At 40.8% G+C, this 24,340-nt stretch overlaps 1 pseudogene across 1 annotated transcript; it reads left to right on the top strand.

Annotated features, from left to right (window-relative positions):
• The first annotated feature begins 314 nt into the window (after window positions 1–314).
• Window positions 315–23,872, top strand: LOC146713135 (uncharacterized; annotated as a pseudogene). The gene is made up of 3 exons (XR_014919079.1): window positions 315–572; window positions 17,868–17,970; window positions 18,418–23,872. The product of XR_014919079.1 is annotated as an uncharacterized LOC146713135 (transcript).
• Window positions 23,873–24,340: the final 468 nt, after the last annotated feature.

Here is a 24,340-nt window from a genome sequence, read left to right as displayed (position 1 = left end):
AAAACAAAAAAATTACAGTTTCAATTAATTGTTTATTCACTATCAATTGTTTTTTCGGTTTCAATACAAGATTTTCCAGTACATTTATTTCAGTTACAATATTTTTTTTCGGTTTCGCTTCAAGGTGGCATCGTTCTGATTCCATATTGTCCTCCCCACGATGACGTTTTCATCGAGGCCAAGGAAAAGAGTTTAGGAAAAGGAGATTGGCGCTACTTTTGAAATAACACTCCACTGGGTTACGTTGTGCAGCTGAGTCACGTGACCGCACAGCAACAAATCACAGCGGAGTCAGATAAAGGGGGCGGAGCAAAGTGTGTATGCAGGAGAGGAGTCGAGCAGAGAGAGCTGCTTTTTTATGAAACGGTTGTAAAGTAGTAAACTTACAGGAACATATACCACTACCAACGTTTGGATCGATATCTGCATCGATCTGCACACCCTTGTCTCCTGGATCGTAGCTGAGATCAGCGTGAACCACGTGGGTCTCTGCTCCCTGATCTGTTTCCTGTTTTTGGAAAGAGTTCCAGCTTCATCACGGAGTTTCTCTCGGTTTGTGGGCTCGTCTAAAGGTAAGCATCGAGCTAACTTTAATGTGGGTTCAGTTTATGCTGAGTTTAGCTCTGTTGAGAATAATAGATTGCTTGGTAGACATTGGAGTTAGACAGACTGTAGAGTTTGTGATTGCTTGCAACATCATAATATGGCGGTTGCTGGGGGGAAAGAATACATAAAGAAAAATAGTCTTGGAATATGAACAAAAGGATGGGGTGCAGGGCAGGAGAACAACCAACCCCCACCCCAGGACATGAAGCCACAGGTACAAGCCTGGGGGAGCGCAACTCCAGGGTGAGAGTAGTGGAAGCTTGCTGAGAAGGAGGCCAAAGGGCTTTGGAGCGTGATGTCACAGGGGTGGGCGTGGAAAGGATTTTGGCCTGACGCGCCACTTTCTGGGCCAAAGCTCAAGTATGGGCTCAAAATGTGATCATAAATATTTTGTACTTGTAAATCAGGATTTGTATTTGTATGTGTATGTGTTTACGACTGTGCGTAAACCCCCCCTAATATTGGTATGATCTGAGCTCAGGCACTAAGCAGGACGGGGCAGCTACTGCCTGCGAGTTAGTGAATGGTAAATGGCCTGTATTTAGAGAAACTGTGATATTCTGGATTAGGCTCTTTAAAAAGATCAGGACAGAAGGACGTGGATAGGTGCCTTTATTGAACAGCAGGACATCACACACTAACTTGTTGTTTTCTTAGCGTGCAGAAATCTACCCTTTTTGTTGTTATATATTGGTCAACCAAGAACTAGCCCTGTAACAGGCACTTCTGTATTTTACCACTGGGGGGCAACAATTCACTCTATTACAAAACTGTTTTTGTTCATCTGTTTATTTTTTTATGAGCTTTGTTTGATTTGTTGAGTATCTGAGGCTGAGACCGCAAAAACATGATTGTTGGCCTGTATTTATATAGTGCTTTACTAGTCCCTTAGGACCCCAAAGCGCTTTACATATCCAGTCATCCACCCATTCACACACTGGTGATGGCAAGCTACATTGTAGCCACAGCCACCCTGGGGCGCACTGACAGAGGCGAGGCTGCCGACACTGGCCCTCTGACTACCACCAGTAGGCAACGGGTGAAGTGTCTTGCCCAAGGACACAATGACCGAGACTTTCCAAGCCGGGGCTCGAACCGGCAACCTTCCGATTACAAGGCGAACTCCCAAGTCTTGAGCCACGATCGCCCCGCAGTGATGATGTGATGGGATTTCCGGCTCTTTCAGCTCGGCTCACTAAAAAGAGTCTGCTCTTTCGGCTCCAAACCGGCTCTTCAGGTTGTTTTGTTGCTTTAATTAATTTATTATTAACAATAATATAAAATTATGCACAAAAGGAATTACTAATGTAAAAAAAGAAGTGGTTTTATTTATATATGTTTATATATAAATATATGCGGTGGCCCCTAGAGACAAAACACGTACAAACTCCAAAACACATTTCTAACGTTAACTGAACTTTCAAAACCGCTACCTAGATCACTTAAATTACACAATTGAAAGCATGTGTGTATTGTTTGTGTATTTATACACAAGCACTCATATATATTCAAATAATTTAAAAAAAAGTTCATTTACCTGTTACTACCACACACCAAATCCGGTCGTTGGTACTTGCTGGCTTGTGTAGCCACTAGGTAACAAAAGCTCAACACTGCGCCCGAGCATCCTGGAGCACTTCTGTTGTCTTTTGTACGTGTTTTGGAGTTTTTACGTGCTTTGTCTCTAGGGGCCACTGTAAATATACTTTTATTTATTCACTCCACACAAAATGTAATAAATAAATAATATAATACAAAAAACCAACTATTTACATTTCAACTTTTAACTATTTAAATTTTCAGCTTTTTTCCTTTTAAACAAATTTAAAGTGAAACAACACAAAACACTGCAAACCACAACACAATTAAATATAAATTAAAATATGAAAACAAAAAGAACATGCATATTCTCTGCCATTTGGGCCTGTATGAATAAACTTTCTGAATCCTTTATCATCCGCAACTGAATATAGTTTTGGATGATTACTATACCTTTCTAATGTGACGTTGATGTCCCTGGCTGTTTCCCTCCAGCTCTGTTCCTGTGCTACTGCCAGTGTAACTACTGCCCCTCCCCTCTCTTTTCAGCGCAAAGCACAAGGCTCGAGTGCGGAGTGACGCGGGGAAAAAAGTGCGAGAGAGAGAGAAAAAAAAACGGCTCCCAATAAGGAGCCGGCTCGCGTCGTTCACTCCAAAGAGCCGGCTCTACGAGCCATTTCGTTCGCGACCGACACATCACTACTGCAAGTGCGCTGTTGGAGAAATGGAGCTAGGCAGACAGAGGAGAACTGAAGATTGACCAGGTACCAAAGTAAATCATTCATACTGTATAAAAAATGTAAATATGACGGTGTATCACGAAAGATTGATATGAGTTTCATTGATATGAAACTGATCACTTGACCAATATTACGTTACTTGCTCTTCAAGTTAATCAACAAATGGCGAAATGAAAAGCCGAACAACAACAATGCTGTTTCTTTAGAGAGTCTTAGCTTATGTGTGTTTATTTCATATTTTCAGTTGTTTCCCTCCACGGCTAAATAAATCGGTTTCAGTAATGCACTGATATACAAGAATGGACATTAGGAGCTTCTTTCAAAGAAAAAACTCAGGTAGATGTTATTTTATATATTATGCTTTGTATGTTGTTCAGTATATCTATGCAAAACAAGAGGACTTTCAATACACAGCAGTATATTCACAGTTGAAACCAGATATTTACATACACTTTATGGAAAACACAAGAACATTTTTTTTACTGTACAACATCAATTTAGAGTAAACTTGTTTTGTTTTAGATAAATAAATATTGAAATATCTTTTGAATTAGTTAAATGTCAAAATAAAGAGAGACAGAGCTGTCTATTTTTTATCACTTTGATCAAATTTAGGAGTACATATACACTAAGTTTATTGTTAATTAATAAGAAAACTCCAGACGATTCCATTCTGCGCTGAAGAAGCTTCTGATAGGTTAGTAGAGTCCATGTGAGTAAATTGGTGGAACAGCTGTGGATGCATATAAGACAAAACACAAAGCCTGTTTCTTTGAAATGGAAAATTAAGAGATGTCAACCAAAACACCAGGGAAAGGATTGTGGAGCTCCATAAGTGTGGCTCAATTTTGAATACAATTTGGTGCCATTTAAAATTAAGAAATACAGATAGTTTCTCTATTTACTCTTAAAGTTAACAAATATGTTTTTTATATTTATCAATCTAAAAAAATAAACATTTACCGTATTTCCCGGACTATAAAAGCGCACCTGAATATTAGCCGCACAAGCTAAAATCAGGGGAAAATCCTGTTTTGTACATACATTAGCCGCACCTGACTAAAAGCCGCAGGTGTTTCAATGTTGACTTATCATATGTAAGAGAATATGCACAAAGCGAAATGTCAGGAAAGAGATGGCTGTTTGGAGACACACCTCTTTTATTAATATTTTGAAAAACAAGTTATGGGTACATATTTGCATAACTTTTTAGGTATATGTGCAAGTAGCAGTAATTACAAGTACGAAACATGTACTGTGCTTCATGAATGAGTAACAAATGTAGTACATAACAATAACCTACAGCACACCAGAAAAATAGATTCGGACTACCTTTTAGGCTCAGGTGCAGTGACACGGCTTTAACAAGAAGAAAAGTCAGTCATTCACCACCATCTTCCTGCGCACTAAAACCACCAAAGTCCTCTTCTCCAGTGTCAGATACGAACAGGCTCAGGATGGCTACGTCATCCACTCTCAGCTTCTTTCCTTCGTTGTCACTTTGAAAACCAAAGAAATCCTCGTTGTCAGTGTCGGAGTCGAACACCCTCAGAAAGGCCGTGGTGTCCTCCTCTCCATCATGCAGCAGTCCAGCCCTTCGATATCCGTTGGTGATCATGGATGTTTTCACACTTTTCCACGCTGTCAGATTCCACCGGTGGAATTGAGCATAACTTGCTTTTCGCAAGTTTATCGCCGCTCGTCATCCACGACTCCCGCTGAACGCGTAGCGTTAATTTGAAGTTTGTTTTTCGTGCTACTTGTACAGCACGGCCAGCCTGGCAGATGGACACGTGACCAACATACCACTCTTGAACCCCGATACTGTGTGTCTGATCACATGCCCTTCCGCCAGGCAACGTAGTGCCGTACAACAGCGGAACAAACAAAACAAATTGTCTTACGATATGATAAAAATCATGGACAATCCATAGAAAAGCCGCACCTGACTAAAAGCCGCAGGGTTCAAAGCTTGTGCAAAAAGTAGCGGCTTATAGCCCGACAATTACGGTAGTCTGATTTGATGTGTATCTTTACCAAGTGTATCTGTTTTGATCTGAAGAGTATGTAAATATCTGGTTTCAACTGTATATTTGATGATTGTCAGCACAAAGAGGGAGAGAGAGGAGAATGAGGACAGAACAGTAAGGGAACAAGAGCAGGTGAGAAACACATGTTAGTCAAATGGTTGTTTACCAAAATCCGTATCATAGGTACTTGTGTATCTCGTACCTAGTGTTTCTTTTCAGGTTTGTTATTTTTCAAGTTATATATTTATTAAGTTATGCAGGCTTATGAAGGCTAAATAATTATATAAACTTTTCTGAATGTAAATAGTGTACTTTTGGTAGAATTAAAAAACTAAGTGTAGTGCGGGTCTATGATGATTTTTAGTGCTACTATCATCTAGTTCTGATTCTGGTTCTGTCTTGGTTAAGTCCTAAGTGGTCCTGATTTTGAACTGTTGTAGTCCTGTTTTAATTCCGGATCAGTTCTGGGTCTGGTTGAATTGGGGTTTAGTCCTCGTGTCTTGATGCAGCCCCAACTTTGTTCTGCCTTGCTGATTAATTAAAATACTAGTTTAAGGTGTCCTGCATATGTGATATATATTTTTTCCTATATGAAGTCATTCTTTTTTGAACAAAATTCATAATAAAGCCCATTTCAGTCATTTCTACCCTCACTTAATTTCCTTTTGCTGCTCAGCTCTCACACAGTGGCTCAGTTATGCTCCAATTAATCTTTCAGTAATGTCTACCCCCCCCCCCCAAAAAAAAAGGAAGGAAAAAAAGAATCCCACATCCATCCTTTAGGGCTAAGCCCCGGGTGTTTCAGATGTCTGCTTCCGCCTCTGGTGTGGACTATGAAGTAGGGCAGTGGAGTAAAGACCCAGAGTACTTACCGCCACTGTCCTGCCCCGATATCTTCACGTATCTTGTTAACCCTGACCCTAACCCTCACGTTCGGATTTCGGAGTGCCCTACGTGTAACGTTGGTAACCAGTCTGGATTTGTTTGATTCATTTCATAGGCAGGCTTCCCTACAGTTGTGCGAAAGAGTTAGCAAATCGTTACATAGCACGTATGTCTCCACAGTCACTCAATTCTATGTTTGTTTGCAATTTCTATAACCTCCAAGAACCCCAACGATAATATTATTAAGCTATAAAGAGTGATATGAACATACAGAACTTGCCGGAGTTAAAATGTCTGGAGCACACCAACAGATATCTGGAGATGGAAGAAAACTGGATATCAAGCCGTCGCATGGCTGCTATCCAGGCTAGACGCCTTCGTTTTGTAAGGTCCGCCATATAAGATAAGATAAGATAACCTTTATTAGTCCCACACGTGGGAAATTTGTTTTGTCACAGCAGGAAGTGGACAGTGCAAAAGTTATGAGGCAAAAATTAGGATACAATAAGAATAAATACAGTACACAACTGTACAGAATAGAATAAAATAAAATACTATATACAGTAGAATAAAATAAAATAAATATACAATAAGATAAAAATAGAATACAAATACAAATGCTATATACAACTGAGTAAAAGTACAACGATGACAGAAAGGATTATTGCACTTAGTATTATTGCATATGTATGGATGTGTGTGTTTGATCAGTTAAAGTCTTTGTTGTGGAGCCTGACAGCAGTGGGGAGGAAAGACCTGCGAAATCTCTCCGTCCCACATCGTGGGTGCCGCAGTCTCCCACTGAAGGAGCTGCTCAGTGCTGTCACAGTCTGCTGCATGGGGTGGGAGATGTTGTCCAACAGTGATGACAGCTTAGCCACCATTCTCCTGTCACTCACCACCTCCACTGGGTCCAGAGGGCATCCTAGAACAGAGCTGGCCCTTCGGATCACCCTGTTCAGTCTCTTCCTGTCCCCAGCAGAGATGCTGCCGCCCAAGCAGACCACACCATAAAAGATAGCAGAAGCCACAACAGAGTCATAGAAGGTCTTCAGGATTGGGCCCTCCACTCCAAACGACCTGAGTCTCCGCAGCAGGTACAGCCTGCTCTGCCCTTTCCTGTAGAGGGCGTCTGAGTTATGAGTCCAGTCCAGTCTATTGTTCAGATGAACACCAAGGTACCTGTAGCTGTCCACAGCCTCAATGTCCATACCTTGGATGTTCAGTGGTTGCAGTGGAGAATGCTTGTGCCTGCGGAAGTCTACCACCAGTTCCTTGGTTTTACTGGCGTTGATCTGGAGGTAGTTCAGCTGGCACCAGTCCACAAAGTCTTGGGTCAGACCTCTGTACTCCTTGTCGTCCCCATCAGTGATGAGGCCGACTATTGCAGAGTCATCAGAGAACTTCTGCAGGAAGCACTGGATGGAATTGTGGGAGAAGTCTGCAGTGTAGATGGTGAAAAGGAACGGAGCCAGAACCGTTCCCTGTGGGGCCCCCGTACTGCAGACGACCCTGTCCGACACACAGCCCTGAGTCCTCACATACTGTGGTCGGTCGGTGAGGTAGTCCAGGATCCAGGTAGTGAGGTGATGGTCCACTCCAGAGTTCACCAGCTTGTCCTTTAGAACCGAGGGAAGAATGGTGTTGAAGGCACTGGAGAAATCAAAGAACATGATTCTCACAGTGCTTCCAGCGGTCTCCAGGTGAGCGAGGGAACGATCTAGGAGGTGAATGACGGCATCATCCGCTCCAATGCCAGGCTGGTAGGCAAACTGAAGTGGGTCCAGTGATGAGCTTATTAGGCGCCGAAGCTGGGCCAGGACCAACCGCTCCAGGGTCTTCATCAGGTGGGATGTCAGAGCCACCGGCCTGTAGCTGTTGAGGTCCTTGGGGCGTGAAGTCTTTGGCACTGGTACAACACAGGAGGTTTTCCAGAGCTGTGGGACTCTTCCCAACCTCAGGCTCAGGTTGAAGAGGTGCTCCATCACCCCACACAGTTGGTCCGCGCAGGACCTGACGACCCTCAAGCTGATGCCATCTGGACCCGCTGCCTTCTTGCCATTAATCCTCCTCAGTTCCCTCCTAACCTGGGTGGTTGAGAGAGACACGCTGGAGCCTTGTGTTGAGTGTGTATTGGATGCTGCATTTGGGGGTGGGGGGGAGTGAGCAGGGTGAATAGAGGAGGTGTGAAGTGTCTGAGGTGGAACAGCAGCAGTGGGGGTGGGTGAGTCTGCAGCCGATGTTGCAGACTGCCTCATGGCTGAATCAAATCTGTTGAAGAAATGATTCAGTTCATTTGCCCATCTCACATCCCTCCCAGCTCCCTCATGATGCTTCCAGGTTGGGAAAGAATAAAAAAGACAAACCCTTTTTAAGCTTATTCCACAGCCGGCAACACGGCAAGTACGAACCATGGCTGTTGTGTGTGCCTTCGCTCCTTTTTCGCTTGTGCTTTGTTTGGACCCGGAAAATGGCGCATCAGGCCAAAATACTTTCCACGCCCACGCCCGTGACATCACGCTCCAAAGCCCTATGGCGGTGACAACTCTTCCACAGTAGCAGGTAGGATTTTTCTTTTTTTGTTGACGGCTAGTTTTACCTTTCCATACGGATGGTCTGTTTATGTTTTGATCAAGAGCCTTTTTTGGGCAGCTGAAGAGGAGAAGTCCATCTTATGGCCAACCTCTGACTGTTTCTTGGTCATATTACCCAGCAAAACCCAGTATCCAAGTTCATCTGTAACAGTCCTTGTGCCACAGATCCGCACTGTTGCTTCTACATTAAACAGAAGAGCAGCGACATGGCTGCAGGTCTCTGCAACTCCGGCCATACAGGTGCAGTGGACGGCTTCAACCTTCCCTGTGATGCTCACAATGACCCATGGTCACAGGTCATTAATCAATGTATAAAACTAAAATAAAATGTATTTTTAGTGACACAGGATAAAAGAATGGAAGTAAGATTTATAATTAGAATTATTTATAATAAATATGAACAAATTATTGCAATTTCTTTAACTGTAGTAGTGCCATTTGTGGGAGCATTTCAAGTTTCCATATATTAATACAACCGTTATAGCCCAAATTTTAATAATCTGTATGCATATGTATCCATTAGGTCCATAGTAACTACATAAATTGGAAAACTTGTAGTGCAATAAACTACAAAAAAATTTAAAATCTGTTTGATTTGTTTTTTTTACATATCTTTTTAGTTAAAATACAATTAAGAGGTGTATCTCTCGAAATTGTAAATAGAAAAGTTTCCAACCACAAGAAATTTATTTTGAGTGTATTTATAATTTTATTTTTGAGATACACTAATTTTTATATACTACAGGAAAAATGGAAATAAATAGTTTATTTTGATGCATTATAATATTTACAACAGTGTAATTTAAGTTCTAAGCATCCCAGAAACAATACGGAAAAGCACAAAGTCAAACATCATCATCATCATCATTTATTTATATAGCACTTTAAAAACACACCTAGTAGACCAAAGTGTTGTACAATACTAATATGCACATGACTTTTATGAACATCAACATAGGCTTATAAGGCCCACAAAAATGACGTCACTTCCGGTTTCGGGCAGGTAATGGCGGACATGCAATAATTTGCACTGATGTATATGCCAACGTAAGAAGTGTTATGAACATCGGCAAAGCGTGTTTCTGGAATATTATCTTTTTGTTGCTGCAAGTGCTTCTTATGCAAATTTTTCTAAAGCTATACAGGGAGTGCAGAATTATTAGGCAAATGAGTATTTTGTCCACATCATCCTCTTCATGCATGTTGTCTTACTCCAAGCTGTATAGGCTCGAAAGCCTACTACCAATTAAGCATATTAGGTGATGTGCATCTCTGTAATGAGAAGGGGTGTGGTCTAATGACATCAACACCCTATATCAGGTGTGCATAATTATTAGGCAACGTCCTTTCCTTTGGCAAAATGGGTCAAAAGAAGGACTTGACAGGCTCAGAAAAGTCAAAAATAGTGAGATATCTTGCAGAGGGATGCAGCAGTCTCAAAATTGCAAAGCTTCTGAAGCGTGATCATCGAACAATCAAGCGGTTCATTCAAAATAGTCAACAGGGTCGCAAGAAGCGTGTGGAAAAACCAAGGCGCAAAATAACTGCCCATGAACTGAGAAAAGTCAAGCGTGCAGCCGCCAAGATGCCACTTGCCACCAGTTTGGCCATATTGCAGAGCTGCAACATCACTGGAGTGCCCAAAAGCACAAGGTGTGCAATACTCAGAGACATGGCCAAGGTAAGAAAGGCTGAAAGACGACCACCACTGAACAACACACACAAGCTGAAACGTCAAGACTGGGCCAAGAAATATCTCAAGACTTATTTTTCTAAGGTTTTATGGACTGATGAAATGAGAGTGAGTCTTGATGGGCCAGATGGATGGGCCCGTGGCTGGATTGGTAAAGGGCAGAGAGCTCCAGTCCGACTCAGACGCCAGCAAGGTGGAGGTGGAGTACTGGTTTGGGCTGGTATCATCAAAGATGAGCTTGTGGGGCCTTTTCGGGTTGAGGATGGAGTCAAGCTCAACTCCCAGTCCTACTGCCAGTTTCTGGAAGACACCTTCTTCAAGCAGTGGTACAGGAAGAAGTCTGCATCCTTCAAGAAAAACACGATTTTCATGCAGGACAATGCTCCATCACACGCGTCCAAGTACTCCACAGTGTGGCTGGCAAGAAAGGAAGAAAAACTAATGACATGGCCTCCTTGTTCACCTGATCTGAACCCCATTGAGAACCTGTGGTCCACCATCAAATGTGAGATTTACAAGGAGGGAAAACGGTACACCTCTCTGAACAGTGTCTGGGAGGCTGTGGTTGCTGCTGCACGCAATGTTGATGGTGAACAGATCAAAACACTGACAGAATCCATGGATGGCAGGCTTTTGAGTGTCCTTGCAAAGAAAGGTGGCTATATTGGTCGCTGATTTGTTTTTGTTTTGTTTTTGAATGTCAGAAATGTATATTTGTGAATGTGGAGATGTTATATTGGTTTCACTGGTTAAAAAAAAAAATTGAAATGGGTATATATTTGTTTTTTGTTAAGTTGCCTAATAATTATGCACAGTAATAGTCACCTGCACACACAGATATCCCCCTAAAATAGCTAAAACTAAAAACTACTTCTAAAAACATTCAGCTTTGATATTAATGAGTTTTTTGGGTTCATTGAGAACATGGTGGTTGTTCAATAATAATATTATTCCTCAAAAATACAACTTTCCTAATAATTCTGCACTCCCTGTATGTGGAAGGAAACCGTGACCTAGGACAAGCTAATGGCATAAGATGTAAGTACAACTCCTCCGGTTTCACATGCCAAAAAAATAATTTTTGGTTCCAGTTCTACAGGGATTTAAAAATAGTTAGGTAAAACGGAGTGCCTTCTCCGACTGGTTGTAAAGGGTTAAATATATATTTTATGTAATAATTTATAAAATTTGGGTTAAAAACAATAGAAGACAAATGGCACTAGACACTTTTCTATTGTCCACACGATAGTGCTGGGCGATATGACGATATCTAACGACTTGTGCGCGCTGACTCCACTGACAAGGTACGAAAAAATGTCACGCTACGTCAATAGCAGTAGGTCTTCAGGGATTCTACGTCACGGCTGTATTTCATGCGGGTCCACATTTCCAACGCAATCAGTCTCTATACAGTCTCTGCTATTTTGAGCTACTTTTAAGCATCTTTCTTGTAGTCGTCGTTACAACACAGTGTGTTTGTTTTGATTCATTTCCCCGGAAGATGGCGCAGCGTTCCCAGCGTTCCATGATGTCAACTCCAAAGCCCTATAGAGAGAGTAGTGGAAGCCTACTGCGAAGGATGCGAAAGGGCTACATTTGCTTGCTTGTTCAATTATTTCCATCATGCTTTGACTGCGGCTGTAACCAGACCTATTCCAGCAGGATTTGTAAAAAGTGTTTTGCCAGACACACAAAGCCGGACAACTTTTGTTCTGAGTCTAAGAAGATTAGAGAGAAAATGATCGGACTTCTCGTGTGGCTAGGTGCTGTTGAGGTTCACTTTCTCTTGACTTCACCGATTCTTTTGATATCCCAGCTGGAGAAGAAGGGTCAGATGAGGCTGAAGTATGTTTCTTCAAAGCTTTATTACCACTGATCCCACTACATGCAGTCACAGCAAACACCAAGTGGTTCTGAGAAGTACTTCTCATACACACACCTTTATAGGCTGTATTCCAATTCAGGGTCTGCAGCCTTGGAGGATGCGGGCCACGCGGGAATCATCCTCAAAGACCGAAAGTGAGATGCTTGTGTAATGGGACAGTCTTGCCTCCATGGCGCTGCTCAGGTTGCCTAGCAACCATGTCACTAACCGCTGAAACGTTTCATACAGCATTGTTTGAAATGGAAGAGAAACAGTTTTTGTTCATCTGTTTATTTTTTTATGAGCTTTGTTTGATTTGTTGAGTATCTGAGGCTGAGACCGCGGGACTGTAAAAACATGATTGTTGGGCTTCATTTCTGTACTGAACAGTCATTTTAAGATTAGCTAGTAAATAACAATTAGCTAATGTTGTTCATGAGACTAAAGTCATTTCATGTTGGTGATGTAAATATTATACTGCCAATATTACAGTTATTATTATATTAATCATTATTAGTTATTACAGCATTGAACTTGAACTCTGTGTCAAATACTGAGCTTCAGTAAAGATTCAAGTTGCATTTATTTATGTCCTATCACCTTAAATCTTCACTCAAAGACAAGTATCTTTGACAGTGTATTAGGGCTGCCACAAACGATTATTTTGATAGTCGACTAGTCACAGATTATTTTTGCGATTAGTCAACTAATCAGATCATCATCCATTGAACGTAAAACATACAGCTTATTGCACCAGCAGCATCTGCTCTTATATAATTATCATTAGCTTACAGCTTTAAGTGTTTAAGGTATGTGCTAACTAAAAATAAAGACAAAATGATAGTTTATTAAATTTTAATGAAATTTGCAGATTGTTTCAGTGAAGTTTAATAAACTCCTTGCTATCTAAAATATAACAGGACACCGGAGTAAATTCTCCAGCATCTCACACTTCTGATGATCAGCTGTCTGCTTAAAGTTTATTCAGCTGTGTAAGAACTATAACTTTAATCTCAGCCAAACCGATTTACTCAGGAACAAATAAAACACTGAAAAAAGCCAAACAATAACATTTTTAAGTTATCTAAGTGACTCATATATCATGTTTAACCTGAGTAGCGAAAGACGGCGGTGGGTTTGAAAACGATTTGCCGGGAGTCCAGTGCTCTCATGGCTCTAGCGAGCCTTGCCCCCGTCTAGCTGTCGAGCTAGTGGTTAACAGACGTCTCCGAAAACGTCGGAGCGCTTTTGAAAATATGTGGTGTCTTGATAAACTGAGCAGATATTTGAGGTTTACACAGCTACATTCTTGCCTGAAAACATGTTAAATGTTTATTTTGTGACCCAGAAAGAATAATAAGAGTAATATTAAAGCTAACTAGCTGCCGCCATTGTTGGAAACTGAGCTGGGCTCAGTGTTGCCAACTCCTCAGTAAGGAAAATCGCTATTGGTTGTCCAAAAAAGTCATTAGAAGTCGCTAAATGATGTCATCGCCTAATTTGCATAATTGGTCATGCTAATCTAATTGTAACCTATGTTGTTGGAGAGAGAAATAACATCATGGAAGAGACATAAAGTGAGTAAAAACGTCCTAAATGCAGTTAGTTTATTTAGAACTACAAATTAAATTTCTTTTAGCAATTATTGTTTTTTTTAATGTCACAATTCCAACCCTGCTCCTTTGCCCGGGCTTGGACCGGCAAAAGTGACCCGAAATAGACACTCTGGTGGAGTTACTTTGTGTGTGTGTTTATAAGTAGTTTTAAACCTTGTGATTCACAAAACAGCATAAGAGTAAAAGAAGAACTGACTGCGTTACAGCACCCGCTGCTTGTTGAGAGTAGCACTTTCACGTCTTTTTTTTAAGGGGTCTGAAAACTCGCTAAATATAGCGACCAAGTTGCTAAGTTGGCAACACTGGCTGGGCTGCGCTATGAATTCTGACTGGGACGGAGCTACTTCTTCTTCGGGGTTTAACGGCAGCTGGCATCCTTGTACATGCAGTGCTGCCATCTTCTGTTTCAGTCCGTTATTACACTCTTAAATCCTGCTACTTATTCCTGCGTCTTTTGGGATCTTACAAAGCTTCAAACGACGCGTAGACTATTAAATCAGTCGTCGACGATTTTGATAGTCGACGTAATCGTGACTAGTCGACTAATCGTGGCAGCCCTACAGTGTATATATAGATGTATCGGAATCGGAATCGTGTTTATTGGCCAAGTATATGTGCAGACACATACAGGGAATTTGGTTCCAGTAGATGGTGGCTCTCAAGCACAGCAATGTAAAACACACACACACACACACACACACACACACACACACACACACACACACACACGTGTCTATATATACACATTACACATACATACACAAAGCTGTGTAAACCAACTATAAATAACGAACCTAAACTTATATACATAAAATACAGAAATGAATGAGGTGGAATGAATACTACAAAATGTACATAAGGTGCAGTTGCAGTCTGGCAGTGGGAGCAGTGTGACAAGTCAACTGTTAAGAAGGGAGATGGCGAGGAGAAAGAAACTGTTCCTGTGTCGGGTGGTCCTGGTCTGCAGGCTTCTGTACCGTCTGCCAGAGGGCAGCAGATCAAAAAGTCTGTGTGCAGGGTGTGAGGGGTCTGTGATGATTTTCCCTGCCCGTTTCCTGGTTCTTGAGAGGTACAGATCCTGGATGGAGGGCAGGGGGGTGCCGATGATCCTTTCTGCTGCCCGTACAGTCCGCTGCAGTCTGCTCCTGTCCTGTTTAGTGGCTGCTCCATACCAGACTGTGATGGAGGAGCACAGGACAGACTCAATGACCGCAGTGTAGAACTGGATCAGCAGCTCCTGTGGAAGAATGTATCATATATAAGATACAAATATTGTTATTTCATTTTGTTGGCATTACTAAATTTGGCTCAGTTCTTACATATATTTGTAACAATATATGTAGATTAATGTTGTTCGTGTGTAATTTACGTTGAGTAGGCTAACCACGTTATTACATTAATGCATGTAAGGTGAACTAGCAAACACCGTCATAGTTACATGGCTTTCTTCTTGTCTGATGGCAGATACTCCCTTCACCCTGGCCAAAAAGGCTAAAATGACCAAAGAAAAAATGGAAAACGGCTAAACATGAGAGGTTTTTGGACCAAGTTTGTGTTTTTTCCATTGTTTAAGCATTGCTTCCAGCCAAGAGTGATACCATATATGCCCTATGGCTGCAGAAAAGGCTAACATTGTTATCTTTTTACAAAAAAAACAGCTGAACATGAGAGGGTTTTGGACCAATTTTGTGTTCTCCATTCTTTAAGTACCAGTTTGAGTACCGTTTAAGCACTGTCACCGTTTCAGAAGTACCAGTTTGGTACTGGTATCGGATAGGGCTGCACGATTTTGCATGAAATGAGAATCACGATTTTTTTCCCTTAGAATTGAGATCACGATTCTCTCACGATAAATATTTATTGCACTTATTAACTGCACATCAACTTCATAACAGTTGAGACTGAACATAAAAACAATAAATAAACATAAAAACAACAAATGTCTCACATTTGTTGTTGCTGCAAAATGTTGTACTGCTTGAAATTCCGTCTCCACCGTTGCTCGACACTGCGTGTATAGAGCAGGTAGTGCAACAATAGAAAAATAGTTGCGGGACAGCACTGTGTAGCGTTTGTCTAGGGTGTTGATCATTTCCCTAAATCCCTCGTTTTGCACAGTGTTGATGGGAGCCATATCTTTGGTCAGGTGATAAGTAATGGCCTCTGTAATTTCTTTGTGCCTGCGGGAGTTCGACGGGTATAGGGAAGTGCTGTATAAGGTTCCCGTTATTGATGTTTGGGTGGTTGACCGGGATGGATTTTCTCCTGTCACTTTCTCGTCTTCCCTGACGTGCTCTCCGTTGTTTTTTCCCTACTAATTTTAGCATCACACGGCACAGCTTCTGTATCACGTGGTATAAGGCTCCGCCCTTGTCATTTGTTGAGCAGGAAGAGTGAGCGCTTGTTTTCATGCAGATTACGTCCCGGATCAAAATGCGGTACAATCGTCGTCTTTTTATTTTCTTTTTTTTAAAATCGTTGTCATTTGGAAATGAGATCGCACAAAAGTATGAATCAAGATCGCGATTTTCTAACGATTAATCGTGCAGCCCTAGTATCGGATAAAACCTTAACGATACCCATCCCTACATACAACCACCCTTTACCTTCCCATATGGAAAAGAAATAGTAAAAAATTATATGATTTACTCATGAAAGCGGCCACTTTCTCATTACTTTCATATATTGTTTTAGTAAGTATCCAAAACATAGAAGTTTCATTATATAATTTTCAAGGGGTCTTATATCTGTTTTCACTCTTGTATGCTTTTCATACAAGTTTCACACAAGACGGATACAAACTTTATAAGATTTATATATATCCTTTCCATGTGGGTTGTCTGGGTGGAGTAGGTGGAATCTAATGAGGTGCTTCAGGTGGTACTGCTACCATTGAGTGTGAGCCGGACTTGTGGATCTATAGAAGTCCATATATACAGGGTGTAGCATCCACTGGGTAAAGGTAGTGATATGCAGGGGGGTCAGTGGCTAGGGCTGCTCAATTAATCGAATTTTAATCACGATTACGATCTGGGCTTTCAACGATCATTAAAAATGACTGAGCCGATTATTAGCCCCTCCCTAATTTATCCGCGACACCTTAAAGGCCGGTCCGTGAAAATATTGTCGGGCATAAACTGGTCCGTGGCGCAAAAAAGGTTGGAGACCGCTGATTAAGAGGACCCGAGGGAAGCTTGGAAAGCTAAGCAGAAGTTATTTGGAGAGTGACTGCCGTTGGTTGAAAAGAGAGTTTAAAAAAAAAAAACTTCAGTGGTGTTGCACACTATTTTATATTATTTTTTAAAAGTCATTGTTAACCCTTTAAAGCCGGTCAGAGCAGCACGCTCCGTTTTGCGTAACTATTTTTAAATCCCTGTAGAACCTGAACCGTGTAAGCTAGCGCAATAATTTGTTTTGCATATGAAACCGGAGGAGTTGTACTTACATCTGATGCCATCAGCTTGTCCTCGGTCACGGTTTCGTTCCACATATAGCTTTGCAAAAATTGCATAAAAAGCGCTTGCAGGAACAAAAACATAATATTCCAGAAACACGCTTTGCCGATCCATCAGCTGTTCGTAACACTTCCCACAGTGAAATGATGCACATGCTGTTTTCTTTGCAAATCTGCATCATAGGATTGTTTTTTGTTTTTCCTGCAGTATATAAAAATTGCTGTATCTCCAAAATAAAACTATGAAGACACTCAAAATAAATTTCCTGTTGTTGTAAACTATTTTTTGCAACTTTATTGTATTTAAAGTTTTGAGGGATAAGCCTCTTAAATTTCTCCAAGTAGAAATATATGTAAACAAAACAAAAGCGATTTTCAATTTTTTTTTGTAGTTTATTGCACTTTTTTGCAATTTATGTAATTACTATGGACTTAATGCATACATATTATTAAAATATGGGCTATAACAGTTGTATTGATGTATAGCAACTTGAAATGCTCCCACAAATGGCACTACAGCATGTAAAAAAAATAATATAAGCTCTGGTGGACTTGGTTCTATAGTAGGTCTTAAAGGGTTAAATAAATATCGTCAAATAATCGTGATCTCAATTTCAGTGAAAATAATCGTGATTATCATTTTTGCCATAATCGAGCAGCCCTATCAGTGGCTTTTTCCCCTTTCAGGTTCTTGTGACAACTGATGACTTTCTTGTTGTAGCTGCTTCTCAGTTTCCACATTGAAGTTTCATAGGTATTGTTGTCACTGAGGAGTTTAGTCATGTTTATTTGCTCTGCTTTTTTTTTTTTATCAGGGATAAAATACATATACTTTTTGTGTCCCAGCTGAGTAACAGGAGAAGAGTCTGGTGGAGCAACAGAGGAACAATTTCAGCCATTTGGACTCAGCTCAGCCACTACAGAGGAAAAAATGACTTCAACACAGAAGGTGAGAAAAATATCACAGTTACACTGTTATTGAAACTGCACAGCTTGTTGGTTTTTAAAAACATGTTAACAGCAGCTTTATCTTTTCCATCCCGGGCTCCTCCATATATACACAGAATCTACATTCACAAACAAAAAACTCAGATGTTACAAGAAGATACAAACATAATTTTTATCGGCACACATTGAAACAACAATAACAAAAATTGAACTCAATTTTTTATGAGTAAAATATTTTCTCCACTTATCAATATTTCTTCAATATGTATTTTTCATTACGACTGTCATTGTAGCACATCATTGAAATGTGATACTATGACCAGAAGGTGGTGGAAACACACCTACAATGTGTTTGTTGACATGTTTGATTCCGCTAATAGAGGGAGTTACAGTTTGTTCCACGACTGCATTTCACTCACTGCCTCTGTTTGTATCTCTGTCACTGCAGGACCAACATGGAGCAAGAAGTCAGCGCTCTCAGGAGGCCGACAAACCTCACAGAAGAAAGGGAGAGAAAACCTGCAGCTGTGATGAGTGTGGGAAGGATTTTACCCGGGGTCGAGATTTAAAAAGACACCAACTCATCCACAGTGGATTTAAACCTTACAGCTGCGACTTGTGTGGAAAGTCTTTTACCCAGGCTGGAAGCTTAAAAACACACCAACTCATCCACAGTGGATTTAAACCTTACAGCTGCGACTTGTGTGGAAAGTCTTTTACCCGGGCTGGACACTTAAAAACACACCAACTCATCCACAGTGGAGTTAAAGCGTACAGCTGTGACTTGTGTGGAAAGTCTTTTACAGAGTCTGGACACTTAAAAACACACCAACTCATCCACAGTGGATTTAAACCTTACAGCTGCGACTTGTGTGGAAAGTCTTTTACCCTGGCTGGAAGCTTAAAAAAACACCAACTCATCCACAGTGGAGTTAAACCTTACAGCTGCGACATCTGTGGAAAGTCTTTTACCCAGGCTGGAAGCTTAAAAACACACCAAATCATCCACAGTGGATTTAAACCTTACAGCTGCGACTTGTGTGGAAAGTCTTTCACCCGGGCTGGACACTTAAAAACACACCAACTCATCCACAGTGGATTTAAACCTTACAGCTGCGACTTGTGTGGAAAGTCTTTTACCCGGGCTGTACACTTAAAAACACACCAACTCATCCACAGTGGAGTTAAAGCGTACAGCTGTGACTTGTGTGGAAAGTCTTTTACAGAGTCTGGACACTTAAAAACACACCAACTCATCCACAGTGGATTTAAACCTTACAGCTGCGACTTGTGTGGAAAGTCTTTTACCCTGGCTGGAAGCTTAAAAAAACACCAACTCATCCACAGTGGAATTAAACCTTACAGCTGCGACTTGTGTGGAAAGTCTTTTACCCAGGCTGGAAGCTTAAAAACACACCAAATCATCCACAGTGGATTTAAACCTTACGGCTGCGACTTGTGTGGAAAGTCTTTCACCCGGGCTGGACACTTAAAAACACACCAACTCATCCACAGTGGATTTAAACCTTACAGCTGTGATGACTGCGGGAAGGATTTTACCCGGGGTCGAGATTTAAGAAGACACCAACTCGTCCACAGTGGAGTTAAACCTTACAGCTGTGACTTGTGTGGAAAGTCTTTTACCCAGGCTGGAAACTTAAAAAGACACCAACTCGTGCACAGTGGATTTAAACCTTACAGCTGCGACTTGTGTGGAAAGTCTTTTACCCAGGGTCGAGATTTAAGAAGACACCAACTCGTCCACAATGGAGTTAAACCTTACAGCTGTGAGTTGTGTGGAAAGTCTTTTACGTATCGTGTGGGCTCAAAAAAAACACCAACTCATCCACATTGTAGTTAAAGCACACTACTGTGAGTTGTGTGGTAAAGCTTTTGCTCAAAGTCGAAACTTACAGAACTATCTAGTTACCCACTCTGGAATGAAGGCGTACAGCTGCAACTTCTGTGGAAAAAGTTTCAGTGAAAAACACTACCGAAATATTCACCTACGGATTCACACTGGAAATGGTGTTTACTGCTGTGATCAGTGTGGGAAACTGTTTCCAACAGATGCACAGTTACAACAACACATGTTTAGCCACACTGAGGAGAGACCTTATAAATGTGACCTGTGTGAGAAGACTTTTAAATCTCCACATCAGCTGAAAAAACACCAACAGATCCACACCAGAAAGTAACTCTACAAGTGCAGTTACTGTGAGGATGTATTTACCTTTTTATCCTGTATTTTTAACCTGATTGTTTGGAACAAGTTTGATCAGTAAACTTATGGAGTTATACTGAATGAACTGTTTGGGAAAATGAAGACTCATTTTCTCTCAGTAAGCTGAGTGTTATAATGTAAACAGTAAAAGTAATTGGACGTTGGCAGAGATGCTCTTTATTTCAGGCGACATTCAGGATAAAAATAAACAAAGCAGAGCAACATAGATGGATCCAGTTCTCAGCCCTGTCGTCGCTGTGGTGGTGGGAAAGAGTTTCTTTGTAAGCTTTGTGGAAAAGCTTCCAATCATCAACTGGACCTAAATCCACATCAACGCAGCCACACTGGAGACAAATGAACTACTTCAACGAATGTGGGAGAGGCTTCCACACACCAAGTACATTAAAAATACATGAACTCTTTCACAGTGTGGTCAAAAAGCACATCTGTGACTAGTGTGGGTCATCCTTCACCACTGGACGTGAGCTCAATGAAAAAGGATAAGGGAATCCACACAGGAGAGACACCATACAAATGCAGACACTGTGACAAAAGATAAGATAAGATAACCTTTATTAGTCCCACACGTGGGAAATTTGTTTTGTCACAGCAGGAAGTGGACAGTGCAAAAGTTATGACGCAAAAATTAGAATACAAAAAGACTAAATACAGTACACAGCTGTACAGAATAGAATAAAATAATATACTAAATACAGTAGAATAAAAAGCTTCTCACAATCAGGTCATCGTAACAAACATGAATGTACACACATGGAAGTGAACTTCAGCTGTGACCAGTGTGACAAGAGTTTCAGGAATCTCAGTTCATACTCCAAACACAAACGATCCCACGCTGTAAATAAACTGTTTCACTGTTACCAATGTGCAAAAACCTTCACTTCATTATCTGCTCTGTACAAACATCAGCCTGATCATGCAGGACTGAAATCACTGGATCACAATGAATCTGAAGAGAGAGAAAGATCCTCTTCTGGTTTCAGGCTCAGACTTAAAAACCTTGAGATCAGGCTCCACAGAGTTCAGATGGAATCTCCTGTAAAGAGTGTCAGCTGATGTCACACTTGGATCTGATGAGGTAGCTCTGATTTCTGGACCTGGGGTCCGTTCTTCGTACGTCGCTTACTACATCCAAGACCAAATCATCGCTCTAACCGTGAGCTCGCTAATCCGGTTCTCCGAACACACCTGCTGTTGACGATTAGTACAGCTGGATGAAATGATGTGAGATAACTGGGTGTCGTAAAAGGGGCTACGCATCGATAGTAGAAACATTGATCGGCAACCCTCTGATTGGTCGGCGAAATGTCGAAGGAGCACGCACGGTATTTTTTGGCAGCAGAGAAAGAACTCTTGAGTGAGGGATTTTAGGAGTTTCAGAGTTTAATCAGTTGTAGCCACAGCTGCCCTGGGGCAGACTGACAGAAGCCAGGCTGCCATATCGTGCCATCGGCCCCTCTGGCCAACACCAGTAGGCGGTAGGGTAGATTTATTATATTACACTATATTATCCAATATTATATTACTTTATATTATATTTTGTTATATTATATCCTCTTTCACATTAGAGCCACAACAGGACCCACTAGAACATGGGAACAAGTAAAAGTGAAATATAAGAATATTCCACAGAATGGTAATATTTATCACTTATATTGCTTTTTGTCTCTTGGAAATCTGTGATGTCTTTTTGTATCGCTGCCTGGTTTGGTAACCTGACGGTGAAGAACAAGAATCGATTGGGACTTCTGGTAAAAACCGCTAGCAAAATTTCAGGGCGCTGGCAAGATGGACTTTTGGCCATTTACAATAGAAACGTGCTTAGAAAGGCTCATTCTATTATTAATTGTGTGAACCATCCACTTCACAGTGAGTTTGAGTTGTTGCCTTCCGGCCGCCGTTTTAGAGTACCTCCGAGGAGGACTAAAAGACTCCAGGTCTCTTTTATCCCTACTGCGTCTTGTCTCCTTAATGGCAAATAATTGTCCTTGAATTTTCTATCATTATTATTGTTATTATTGTTTTATAGTATTGTTCTGTTGTTCTTATCCTCCTGCTGCTAAACTAATTTCCCCTTGTGGGACAATAAAGAAAAATTGAATTGAATTGAATTGAATTGAAATAATCTGTTTGTTTGTTCATAACAGCAACCAAGAAAAGGGCAGAGCAAAAAAAAGACAGGTGGTGGTCCTGCACCCCCACGTCAACAAGTTGGTTAAGTAAATAATACCCTCACGGGAAAATCGATATCTCTCAATGAGCACACTGTCGCGCTGAGCTAAAGGATCCTGTCTATCCCGCAATATACGTTGGATTCTGAGGACTCTCCTTATCAATCTTGCACCTTCCGCAATGGGTTGCTCGCGTAAACGGACAGGACATGGCTGCGACAGACTTCCCAAATCCACCTTCGCTTTTATAGCCGTGGTCTCTCATCTTGATTACACGAAGTAATTTACAATTACTACTCTGAAATATGAATTACATCTGTAATAATCACATACATGTAATAGAATGTTAATAGTACATTTCCCTTTTTTAGGAAATGACCTGTATGTATCTGTGTGACATCAATACAAGGATCAAGTGCTGCATTATCTTTAGTTACATTGATGTTATTTATTTATGGTGAAACAGTGGTGGAATATCGCTGTTGCTTTCGTATAAATGAAGCGGACATACCTGCGTGGCCGCGATCTAATCCTGTTTACATAAAGTAAACCTGCTCCAGAGCAGGTTTACGCTCATGGCTCTGTTGCTATGACAGCAAGTCCCGGATGAGCTTCGGGGAACCGAACGATCCAGGATCACGCGAAATCGTCAACAATCAAATCCAGCTAACTTACTTAGCGCGGTACGAAGAACGGACCCCTGCAGTGAAAAATCCTGAATGTTACATTTAGGAAGCTGCATGTATAGATATGTATATCAAGTTTATGTTTTTTCCTTTGAGGGATTTTAATTCTCTAAAATGTTATCCCAGTTACATTTTAACCTTTGTTCCCTTAGGACACAGTAGTGTTTAGTAGTTGTACTATTAAAGTTATAGGAATGTCTTTTCTTTCTTTTTTTTTAACCAAACTGGTATTCTATCAAAAATCAAATATGGATATGTAAATCATTTATTTTATTTGAACTTTTTTAGTTTTCCAAAATTAACTTATTTTTTATGTATTCATTGCATGTTTCACCTCAGTTAAATTTCAATCCTTCATTCATATTTAAACTCTTGATGTGGGCTGTATTTCCATGTAATACCTTTTTTTTCCAGAAGATGGAGCAGTGATGCTGTGTAACCTTTATTTAATTAGGGAAAGAACACAATATTCACAGTGGCAGCAAAGAACTGTTAAAAGTTAAAAACAGCAGCACACATCAGAACCATTTTAAAGATTACAGGTGACTACTTTTAGTTAATTCAAATCCTATTAAACTTCTGTTTTTGGCTCCTTTCACTTTAGTGTATTTACTGTATCCTTGAAGTCCACGTTGTTTTTTTTAATGAATTCATTTTGATCCACATGTTCTGCAGCTGTTTGCCTTTTGATTTGAAGTTTGCATTATGAAATCCTGATACTGTTAAAGCATCAGTTATAATTGATGAACTCTGTGTAAAGTTTATTAAACAGTTTGGTGTGAAAAATAAAGAAATGGTCTCACAGCAAGTAGTTTGAGCCATGATTTCCGATTCAAACTAATTTAAATGTTTTTAGTGGTACATGTGGAGGTTTATCAGAGGAGGAGACTTGGCTGCTCTCGGCACGGTTCCTGCAGCTCATTAAAAACTCTGAAATGATCTTCAAGGAAAAGATGATTAATTTTTCTTAAAAACAAGGTGTGGGAATGAAGTTTTAACATGAGTGTGTTTAAGATGCATTGTGAATAGCATCTCACACGTTCCAATAAAGCAGATGTTCCTGCATTGCAACAGTAGTTTGCAGATGTGTTCATCCCCCGACCATCTGCAAGACTCTCATGCAGCACCAATTTGAAACGCAGCCTGGAAAGTGCGTTCATGGCCCTACAGGTTGCCTAAGCACAAGAGACAAATTGTGCAAAAGGAATTGGCTGAAATGGTGAAAATGCTGTTATCATAGGATGAAACTAGGATTTGTTCCTCAGTGTTTGG

Source organism: Copadichromis virginalis, linkage group LG3 (assembly GCF_057382275.1).
Source record: "Copadichromis virginalis isolate Kocher_CV1m ecotype Utaka linkage group LG3, C_Virginalis_male_GT1.1, whole genome shotgun sequence".
NCBI classification, from domain to species: domain Eukaryota; kingdom Metazoa; phylum Chordata; class Actinopteri; order Cichliformes; family Cichlidae; genus Copadichromis; species Copadichromis virginalis.
Note: the sequence above shows the minus strand (reverse complement) of the source record. Positions and strands in the feature narration are given on the sequence as shown.